Below are 12,120 nucleotides of genomic sequence, written 5' to 3'. Positions count from 1 at the left end.
GGGCTTATGAAGTATTTTGCCCGGATTAATAACCCCTCACTATTTGTTATATGTGGAGGTGCAATAGCCCAGTGGCTAGGACAGCGGACTCGCGGTCATAGGATCGCGGTTTCGATTCCCAGACCGGGCGTTGTGAGTGTTTATTGGGCGAAAACAGCTAAAACTCCACGAGGCTCCGGCAGTGGGTGGTGGCGAACCCTGCTCTACTCTTTCACCACAACTTTCTCTCACTCTTTCTTCCTGTTTCTGTTGTACCTGTATTTCAAAGGGCCAGCCTTGTCACACTGTGTCACGCTGAATATCCCCGAGAACTACATTAAGGGTACACATGTCTGTGGAATGCTCAGCCACTTGCACGTTAATTTCACGAGCAGGCTGTTCCGTTGATCGGATCAACTGGAACCATCGACGTTGTAAGTGACGGAGTGCCAACAACATTTGTTATACATATATACATGTGTGTGTGTGTGTGTGTGTGTGTGTGTGTGTGCGTGCGTGTGTGTGTGTGTGTGTGTGTGTGTGTGCGTGCGTGTGTGTGTGTGTGTGTGTGTGTGTGTGTGTGTGTGTGTGAATTTGTCTGTGTGTGTGTGTGTGTGTGTCTGTGTCTGTGTCTGTGTGTCTGTGTGTAGTTCAGCGTACATATACCGGTTTGAAAACCTGGCTAAATTATATTTTAAAAGATGCCCAATTGAATTTTTCCAGTTTACGAATCTTATCCTTTCTCTCTTGATCTTTCCTTACTTCACTCTTTTTTTTTTTTTTTTTTCCTTGTATCTTTCTGTCTTCTCTCTTTCTTTCTTTCTTGTGGTTCTGAAAGTGTACAAACACCGTGAATTTTTAGTTTAAATTCATACATTCGTCTTTGTTTTCTGATGTCAGTGCATATACAGTCCGTCGATCCTGTTAGCACCGTCTGACATCTGCTTCATAACCATGACCAACAGATGTCCATATATATATATATATATATATATATATATATATATATATATATATATATATATATATATATATATATATATATATATATATATATATATATATATACATATATATGTATGTATATATTCGTTGGTTTAGTAACATCACTATACTAACCTCCTGTTTTCTTTTGTTTGCATCTCTTTCACCATTTCTGCGTTTCTCACTTTTTTCTTTTTTTTTTTTTTTCCTATCCTATCTCCCTATTTCCTCATTCCACGTTTCATCTCTAAACGTCACGGTTCATTTCTGATTTTCTTTCTGGTCTATTGGATTCTTTCTACATTTCCAATTTGCATTTATCATCAGAATCACTTGCCCCACCTTCTTTTTCTATCCTACTCCGCTACACTCCCATAAAGTCTTACCCATTTTATTTTCCCATTCTCAATATGTATCCAAGCATGCGTATATATATTGTATGTGCACACACACACACACACACACACAAACACAGAAACACACACACACACACACACACACACACACACACACGTAGGGAGCAGGTGTCAGCGCGTAATTGCACGTTCAGTTCCTTCTTTTGTTGCCTTTTGTCATTACGGCTAAGACCATGCAGGAGCTGAATGTATAGTTTATTTATATTGTTATTTTCCCCGGTTTCATTCATTTAGACTAACAATAACATCATCCTCAGTACTTATTTTGTTTAATAACCCCCGGAGAATGAAAAACAAAACTCAGCAGAGTAGGTATTGAACTCAAATACTTAACGTATCTGATTAAGTTCCGCAAAACATTTTGCCTTCCCTCCTACCGATTGAGTTTTCTATTCTCATATTCTCTGTTCCATCTACTCCGCGTTTCGGAGTAGATGGAACAGGGACAACTGAAGAAGGGAAATATTCTCTATGTTGCATGTCTCGTTTCTTTGTTTGTTTTTTTCGTTGTTCGAAAAAAAAGTTCGTTTTCTGCCTTCGTCTTTTATGTTTTCGTTTCTCATTGTGTTTAACGTTTTTTTTTTTGTGATGTCCTGTACCCATACATGCATGTATGTCTACATATAGATGTAGGTATGTACATGTTGTTGGCACTCCGTCGCTTACGACGTCGAGGGTTCCAGTTGATCCGATCAACGGAACAGCCTGCTCGTGAAATTAACGTGCAAGTGGCTGAGCACTCCACAGACACGTGTACCCTTAACGTAGTTTTCGGGGATATTCAGCATGACACAGTGTGACAAGGCTGACCCTTTGAATTACAAGCACAACAGAAATAGGAAGTAAGAGTGAGAGAAAGTACAGTAGGGTTCGCCACCATCTCCTGCCGCAGCCCCGTGGAGCTTTAGGTGTTTTCGCTCAATAAACACTCACAACGCCCGGTCTTGGAATCGAAACTGCGATTCTATGACCGCGAGTCTGCTGCTCTAACCACTGGGCCATTGCGCCTCCACAGGTATGTACATATATATATATATATATATATATATATATATATATATATATATATATATATATATATATATATATATATATATATATATATATATATATATATATATATATATATATATATATATATATATATATATATATATATATATATATATATATATATATATATATATATATATATATATATATATATATATATATATATATATATATATATATATATATATATATATATATATATATATATATATATATATATATATATATATATATATATATATATATATGGATATATGCATATATTTATATATTATTTATATATATAATAATATAGATTTAATCAAAAGCTTAAATGTGGTACTTAAAATGTTTGAGGCACCAGAATTTGGTAGGGTAAAAACCAAAAACAAAATCAAGAGATTTGGTGAATAAAATTTGAAGAAAAGCAACAAAAATTCAATAGGTTATAACAGTACGTACGTTTCGTACAAACTTCATTTATTTATGTAGTGAGAACACCACATAAGATGTGTAATGAAAATGTACTCTTCAGCTGCATAATGTTGATTAACAGCCCAGTCAAGATGATATTTTCTTCTTCTCCTACTCTTGTTTTTGCACACATCTACAAAATGACTTTCTAAAATTGAATTTCCATTATGCAGCTGAGGAGTACATTTTCATTACACATCTTATGTGGTGTTCTCACTAAATAAATAAATGAAGTTTGTACGAAACGTACGTACTGCTATAGCCTATTGATTTTTTGTTGCTTTTCTTCATATTATATATATATATATATATATATATATATATATATATATATATATATATATATATATATATATATATATATCACAAGGCTTTCGTCAGCCCTAGGCTGTAATAGAAAATACTTGCCCAAGGTGCCACGCAGTGAGACTGAACGCGATAAAAATAAATAATAATAATAAGTAAAAGATAAATTCAGCCCTTCGGGTAAATAACTGTACATGAATAGTATTACTCACACAACACTAGAACTCCCAGAAACTTTCACGCTTCATTTGCATCTACCACTTTCTGCACTTCCGCAACTGTTTCTGTCTCCCATCTTTGGCGATTGAGAAAGAAAGCAAAACTCTTTCGTTGAACCCCTTTTGTTCGTACCCATACTTACATACATATGCGTGCGTGCATGTGTTTGTGAATGTACATGTATGAGTGTGTCTGTAAGCGCGTGTGAATGTGTGTGTGTGTGTGTGTGTACGTGCGCGTGTGTACATGTATACATACACATATACATATATTATATATGCATACGTTCATACATGCCTGTAGCATATATAAATACACGCACATATGTATGTATGTATGTATGTATGTATGTATGTACGTTTTTAATTGTTTAATTTCTTCCTCTGAGGAAGGGGCTGGTTTCTAAGATACAATGCTCCATCGTATGTATGTATAAATGTACGTATAAATACACAGGTGTATGAGTGTGTGTGTGTGTATATATATAGAGAGAGATGAATATGTATATATATGTGTGTATATAATATATATATGTGTGTGCGTACGTATATATGTATATATACATGCATATGTATATATACATATATGTATATATGCATATCTACGTACATATATATATATATGTATATATATATATATATATATATATATATATATATATATATATATATATATATATATATATATATATATATATATATATATATATAATACAAATAATATGTAAGTATATGCATATATACGTACATGTATGTACATACATCTACGTGTATATATAAATGCATATCTGGGTACAGGACGTCACAAAAAAAAATCGTGGACAAAATGAAAAACAGAACATAAACAGAGCACAGAAAACACACAGGCCACATAGAGAACATTTCCTTCATCAGCTGCCACCATACAAAACTAAGCGTTTATCTATCTATCTATCTATCTATCTACCTATCTATCTATATATATATATATATATATATATATATATATATATATATATATATATATATATATATATATATATATATATATATATATACTTACTTGTGTATACTTGATTTGGTTCACACTATAGCCATACACATACGCACGCACGCACGCACGCACAAACATACAGTCTCCAAAACACACGCATGCATTTTGTTAGATCGGTCAATATTTGTCTGCTATGGTCGTAGTGTTCAAGTTTAATGTTTATTAGCCTTATCTGTAACTATGTGTATCTGCATGTTAGCTTTTAACTAACATATCTTCGGTTGACAGTTAGATAATTATACAAAACCGTAGCCCTTCACGTACCTATCTAAATGGAAAGAAGTATATTTGTGTAACACAAAAACAAAAAACAAGAAGACAAAGATAAAAATGTTATATATACATATACCTGAAATAGAAGTCAGAAAATGTTGACAAACTAACCAAATGCTGGTGCAATCAACACGACATTGTTGTTTTTGGTTGCATCAATTCTCTTATCAAATAGTTGGTGTTTGCATACCTACATGCAAGCATACACGAATGTATTTTCATACATTTTATATGGATATGTATATATGAATAACCACTGTGTAGGCAGATATATTTCTGTGTGTCTGTATGTGTGCATGTGTGTGTGTTTTACTAGCACTGTACCCGGCGCTTTCCCAGTTGGAAGGTAGCTATAAACGGACCAGGACTGGTCGTTATGAAGGCATATTCGATCTAATAGACTATTATCGCATAAGATTAACGCGCAGTTTACGATCGTAAAAAAATGAAAGTAAATTGTCACATTTGACACCAAACATGATGACAGTGACATCCCATAATTTCATTTAAGCAATGTATGTGACATAGCCAATGTATAGAACGTACATCTATTTAAAATAACATGAAAACTGTACATATATTTTTTTATAAGATGAAAACAATCACATTTCTCAGTGGTGTTCATTCTTGCCTAGAGTACACTGAACGATAACCCTCAGCTGCTACTTCTGAAATACTTAACACATCACAAGAAGGTAGTGTGCATGTTGGAGCTTGTCGATATGGCATAAGGAAGGAGTTCTTTATATTGGTTTTATGAAATTTTGGGATGTCGGTGTCGTTGCTTCCAGTTTCTATCGCATTTTACATATATTCAAAATTGGCTGTCAACAAAGTAGTATTCCTGAAGATGCAATCCACTAACTGTCACTGTTTATTTAACGTTCATTTATTGCCATTTTAGGAAATGAAGTCGCTAAAATCGAACGGGCGTAGCTGTTGATATGATAATACTGTCTATATAATACTGGATATAATTGTATCTTTTCTTTCGATGCAACAAGAGAGAATAGTTGGTTAGAATAGATTTCTTAACTGTTAATCATGTGCGACTGCATAACAGCGGTTCTTTGCAATCTAGAAGCTGTTATTGAAGTCTGTGTCAGCAAACACTCAGATTCTAATGAAATTCATAATTCTGAAAGACAGCGAACTATTTCATCGATGTTTACAAATCGATGCTTTTCACTAGTCGGCGCTAAAGACCAGTTCAGCTTTCATCCGCATTGTTTATAATGCTCAAAAATGTCTTCCTGTCTTATCGGTTAAATACTTGGACACGTTTCAACTGGTCAATGTTTTTCAAACCACTCTGTTTCCATATGATTCTTGTTATTAAAATTTAAGTGCAATAAATCGGTTACACTTCTACAGTACACGAAATATTTTAACAGGTTTTTTTTAATACAATTCCTTATTATATTTAATTCTAAAAATGCAATAAGGTTTTTTAAACATCGAATGGCTATGTGGTCCAGCAGAGTAAAATAAGAGTCAAAGCAGTCCATAGGCAAAAAATGGTTGAGAGCCACTGCTCTGTAGTATATATGTGAAGTCCTAGTGTGGTATTTTCTTCATATTGCCAAAATAACTAATTGTTGTTAGTCATACAAAATACATAACAGAAATCCAGTCGGGTGAACTAAAACAGCAAGATTTATGAGTCATAACAATGGACAAAGCATAAACAGAGCTGGCAATGTGTGGGGCCTATAAGACGATTGAAAGTGGGTTTTGTCGGTTCGTTGAAAAGCCAAAATTAGGTTCCTAACCATCTGCCGGCTTCCAGGAATTAAATTTTTTTTAAATCGACCTCGCGTCCCCCTCGGATTTCAAAAGGAGAAGCCTCTAGCTCAACTGGCCCCGAACGCAGAGTTATTCTGCCTTGTCAAATTTCTCCGGGAAGGCCCTCGAGATGAGATATGAACCAGGTTCACAAACTGTCACATCGACCAGAAAAGACAGATTTTATAAGAACAACATTTCAAATTTTCTACGTTACCACTTGTGTCTATTAACAACCGTTGCTAGGCAAAGATCTTCTAAATCGTCTCAGTTAATGATATATGTTTAATTGAGCTCTTAATCTATTTTGGTCTATTTATTATCTGGAAAGGTAGAAAGGTGATAAACATATCGAGAGAAATGTTCCGATTTAGCTTTTCCAGTCGACTTATTTCAGACAAAACCAACATGAATAAATGGATAAACGGATGAACGAGTTTATAACGAAGTGTGTGTGAGTGTGTATACATGTGTATGCATGTATGTATGTCTATCTATCTATCTATATATATATATATATATATATATATATATAATCATAAATGTATAGGGATTGACAGTAACCTGCTTCTCCAACATACTGAGAATTCAACATACTGAATTCTCAGTATGTTGGAGAAGCAGGTTACTGTCAATCCCTATACATTTATGATCATAAATTTTTACCGAAAAAGGTTTTTTTCATACTGAGCTACCCGGCAGAATTGTTAATTATTAATTTTATTACTAATTGATGATTTCCCTGCCCTGCATATCTATATATATATATATATATATATATATATATATGTGTGTGTGTGTGTGTGTGTGTGTGTGTGTGTGTGTGTGTGTGTGTGTGTGCGCGCGTGTGTCTGTACATATGTATGTGTATGCATATGTATGTGTATGTATGTGTGTGTGCATGTGCATGTATATGTGTGCTTGTATGTGACTGTGTGTGTATGTGTGTATATCTGTGGAAGCATGTGTAGACGGATAGATAGATGAACACATACATATACATGCTTACACATGCTCACACGCCTGCACACACTCTTTCTCTTTCTCTCTCTCACGCACATACGCTAACATACTCTCACTCACTCTCTCTCACAGATACACACACACACACACACACATTCCCTCTTCCTCTCCATCTCTCTCTCTGTTTCTTTCACTTAAGTTTAGCTTAAAGGCCGCACTCCTTGAGGACTTCTAGGTTAGCTCCTGCGGAGGGTTAACTGGGCCTCCGGTCCAAAACTTGAGAGAGCAATAATAATGAAGCATTTCCTGGTACCTTACCAATATGGTATTACTTTAAATTCAGTTTAAATGAAGAACTTGTAAGTTCACAAAGTTTTGGAGTTCTTTTAAAATTTGAATTTTCAACTGTTAGCATATAACAAATCCTCGTCCAGACCTGATCCCAATGCTGGATGTTCAAGAACCAAACGAAGGGCAGGTTTTCAATCCCAGGATCATCCCGATTCCAAAAAGGTGTAATATGTCTATGTAGAGCAAATGTAGACTCAGTTACAAGATTCCCGGACGAACGGGCGGACGGACGGACGGACAGACGGACCGACCGACCGACCGACAGAATTTCGCGTTCGTTATTATAGATGTACATAAGCTCAAATTTTATAAGCTTGCGATAAACGAAAATTCATGAATACCTGATTGTAGCTGCGTAGATGGTTGTTTTTATAAGTGTATGCCACGTTTTATACGCCTTTCTGTATGTATTTGTAAGTATATGTATATGAGCGTTTGTGTGTGTCTTGTGTGTGTGTGTGTGTGTGTGTGTGTGTGTGTGTGTGTGTGTGTCTGTCTGTGTGTGTGTGTCTGTGTGTGTGTGTAAGCAACGTTATTTTATCCGTTAGATTTGTATGCACCCCCCAACTATCTTTGTGCACGTGTACGCATTGTGTGCCTGTGTGTGTATATGCGTACTTATGTAAATGTACATATATATGTGTCTGCGCATATGTGCGTATGTGTGAGTGCCTGTGTATGTGTGTGTGTGTTTGTGTTTGTATGTGTGTGTACGCACGCGCGTGTGCAAACACAGAAAGACCGGACGGACAGATTGATAGGTAGAAGGAAGGAAGGAAAAGAGATCGAATGGGAGGTAACGTTGCAAAGAAAAACACAAAGCCTTCTCTCCTCTTTTCCTCCTCTTCCCACTTCTATTGTTTTCTGTCCTCCTCTCCCCACTCTCTCTTATCCTCGCCATCTAATCATCTCGGCATAACTAACAGACAGTACTTTGTTCAACAGTTTATATTGCAGTCATATGAATAGCTGTGTGTATTATATTAACTTTCTATTTTCATGTCCTACAGGAGGTAGATGTTTCCTTTTTGACCTCTGATCATTTCACAATCCATGAAAGCTGCTTAAAACCATCTTTATCTATTTCAGAAATTGTTTTCTCACTTTTCATCACGGGCTTTTAAATGTATTTTGTACTGTTTCTTTTTCTTTCTTTTTTTTTCGTCCTTCTGTTCCTATTCCACCTTCTTCTTCTTCTTCTTCTTCTTCTTCTTCTTCTTCTTCTTCTTCTTCTTCTTCTTCTTCTTCTTCTTCTTCTTCTTCTTCTTCTTCTTCTTCTTCTTCTTCTTCTTCTTCTTCTTCTTCTTCTTCTTCTTCTTCTTCATCATCATCATCATCATCTGCAAATAGCATCTTCATTATTATGAATATACTTACATTAAAGAGGCGATCTATCAGAATCGCAAATGGGCTGGACAAAATGGTTTGCGGTCTTTTGTCCGTCTTTACATTCTGAGTTGAAATGTTGCCGAAGTCAGCTTTACCCTTATTTCTTTTGGGGTCGATAAGAGGAAATACCAGTGAAGTACTATAGTCAATGTAATCGACTAGTACCATGTGTTTGTGTGTATTTGTGTTTGTCTCCCACCACCACTTAACAGCAGGTGTTATTTCGATAACGTAACCGTAACTTAGCGTTTCGACAAAAAGAGATCGACAGAATAAGTACCATCCTTTTAGAAATAGTACTGAGGCCGATTTCTTCGACTCTACCCTTCGAGACTTTGACTCCAGCAAGGCCGCAGTCCAGTGACTGAAACAACTAACAATAAAATATATGTACATAATAGATGATATTTTTTCTCCACGTTCTTACCAATCTCGTAAACAAGTCTAGATATTCTCAGAGTTCTTGTCAAAGATAATCAATGCAACTATGGAAAGTAGCGGAACCAGGGAGTCTCCTTGGAATATTTTCCTCTGGATTTTTTTTCATCTCCCTATGATTTGCTTCTACACATTAGTTCTACTTTCAACGATCCTATTGCTTTCAGAAAACAAAACTTCTAATCTTCTTCTTGACCCCGAGGTCACCTGAAAAGACAATACTGAGATGCATTCTGTATGCTTTCTTATAATATATCTAACCCATTGCTGAGTTAAGTGCATTATTCTTTCTGTGCTCTTAGATTTCTGTGGGTGTTGGTGGAATATAGACTTCTATTGTTACTAGACTGCATCAATGTGTTTTCTTTGGAGTCTTAGCCTGTTGTTTTCTTGTGCTTTGATGCACGTAATGTGTCTTCTGCTGTTTGATAGGTTATTAATGTTATCCAGGACTGTTCCTAGTAGATTATTACTGTTATTAATGCCGCACCGTACCGAAGACGGTGAGCTAGCAGAATCGTTACAGCGCCAGACAAAATACTGATTGGTATTTCGTACGTCTTTACATTCTGAATTCAAATTCCCTTTCGGGGTCGATAAAACAAGTACCAGTTGAGTACTGGAATCGATGTAATCGACTTAGCCCCTCCCACGAAATTGCTAGCTTTGGGTCAAAATTTGCAACCATTATTAATACCGCACTAGTCAAAATGCTTAGCAGCATTTCCTTTGGCTTTTTACTTAGTTTAAATTTCACCGAGGTCGACTTTGTCTTTCGCCCTTTCGGGGTCGATGAAATAAGTACCAGTTGAACACTGAGGTTGATGTAAACGAGATACCACCTCCTCTTAAAACTCCTAACCTTGTGCCAAAATTTGAATCGATTTCTAATATTGCTGTGATTTTTGCTGTTACTATTTCTAAACAATGATTAATGATTTTTTTTTTCTACCTCGCTCCATAAATTTATATTTGGTGTCGATTATTCCTATGTCAAACCGTTTTTTCATTTTTGTCTGTCTTTTTCTTTCTGTTAGTGTACTTTATGGTATACGGAACGAGACGGATTGTATGTAAACAATTCGGGCAATTGTTCTGACTGAAAAGAAAAGAAGCTATGACTAAAGCAACTTTTATTTTATTCTATTTATTTATTTATTTATTTATTTATTTATTTTTGTAAATTAATCGATAAAATGTTGTACTTTTGTGCAACCTTCCACGCCTTTTCACCACAATCTCGAGTAATATTCACAGGTTTGGATTACGTACACTATTTTTAATTGAATTTTCACAGGACTTCCAGATTATATTCTGATTATTCATGTTCGGATAACCGAGATTTAAGTGTATACATAAATCCCGCCAGGAGAAAAATCCCTTACTTTTTACCTTTTACTGTTTCAGTCTACGGCCATGCTGGGGCATCGCCTTGAAAAGTTTTAGTCGAATGAATCGATTTCAGAGCTTATTTTTCAAGTTTCACACTTATTCCAGCGATTTGATTTGCCGAACCGCTAGGTTACAGTATCGTAAACAAACTGGTTGTAAACAGTGGTGGGAAACAAACTCAGACACAAAGACGCACGCGCGCACACACACACACACAAACACACTGACGCGTACACATGTTTATTTGCGACAGGCTTCTTTCAGTTTCCGTCTACCATATTCACTCACAAGGCTTTGGTCGACTCAGGGCTATAGTAGATGATATAAAGTAATGATAGTATGCTGATTTCGCTTCTCTAGATTATATCTTTCCTCAGGAGGAAAAAATAGTCTTGTGACACAACCAAAAGAAGTTTGTTTTATCTTCAATCTTTTCATTTTGCATCGCTTTAAAAATATAAAGGGTTAAAAAGCCTTTCACCTGACCTCCTTTGTTCCGTACAACGTGCATGTGCATGTTTAAATGAGCGCTTTAGCGTTCGTATTATTATAGAAGTATGTGGCGTCGAGCAAGAGAGAGAGAGGGAGAGAGAGAAAGAGAGAGAGAGAGAGCGATTATGTTTATCTGGCCACTTCACGCCACCTTTAAATTTAGTTTAAAATTAAAACTATTTTAGCAAAATAATGATTAAATACACATAAACTGGAGTGGAAGCAGAACAATGACAGCAACAACTATTTATTTTGTACCCTTATGCGAAAAGAATTCAAGAATAATTGATCGTCCACACCTTTTTCTTTCGTCTTTCTGACTCTCCTCCAAGCGACCGAATCCCATAACTACTTGTCCTGTTCGCATGAAATTTGATATATTGCTTGTATTCTCGAGCAGATAGGGATTAAGCTTCAATGAGAGCGTGGTAGCAACAACAACAACAACAGCCATACGTAGACACATATTCACAAACCCAAAATAAATACTACCACCTCTACTCTCTCTCCAAACAACAACAACAACAATAACAATATTAAATTAAATAAGGGGGAAATAAACAATTACTTAGGAAAATAGAAACTACTACTACTA

This window comes from Octopus bimaculoides, chromosome 2 (genome assembly GCF_046866305.1).
Source record: "Octopus bimaculoides isolate indiv1 chromosome 2, ASM4686630v1, whole genome shotgun sequence".
Lineage (NCBI taxonomy): Eukaryota > Metazoa > Mollusca > Cephalopoda > Octopoda > Octopodidae > Octopus > Octopus bimaculoides.
Note: the sequence above shows the minus strand (reverse complement) of the source record.